The sequence below is a fragment of the Sinocyclocheilus anshuiensis genome, unplaced genomic scaffold (genome assembly GCF_001515605.1).
Source record: "Sinocyclocheilus anshuiensis isolate Anshui unplaced genomic scaffold, SAMN03320099.WGS_v1.1 scaffold517, whole genome shotgun sequence".
NCBI classification, from domain to species: Eukaryota; Metazoa; Chordata; class Actinopteri; order Cypriniformes; family Cyprinidae; genus Sinocyclocheilus; species Sinocyclocheilus anshuiensis.
In genome coordinates, this window is record NW_015536535.1 from 1,285,432 (window position 1) to 1,285,905 (window position 474).

A 474-nucleotide genomic window follows, 5' to 3' on the forward strand; every position below is an offset into this window, starting at 1 on the left:
GTTGGGGTGCCTTGCTTGCCTTGCTCAAGGGCACCTCAGTCGTGGTATTGAAGGTGGGAGAGAGCGATATATGTATTGTATACTGTTTTACGCATGCTTATGATAGAACCACTCGTTCGTGTAATCTTACCTATATGTAATCTTACCATGTTTAGTATCTATGAATTCATCTTCTGATGAGCTAAACGAGAGTGTATATTATATGTTGGTACATAGGCAATATATTAGTGTCCTGAAAATCTTTAGTAATTTCGATTCAAGTTCCATATGCAAATTACCATGCTTCCACACAAAGGGTCATAAAAATCCCCAGTATGTCAAAACTCCCGTTTGGGACGTCAGCCTTTCTCATTGGACAAGCCATCTTGAGAGGCGTGAATCTTCTGAGACATTAAAGGTCCCACACCAGGGACCCGCCCAGAGTCGGTGGTTCGGTTAGATTCTAAGATGAAGACATGAGCTAGAACGCTCCAG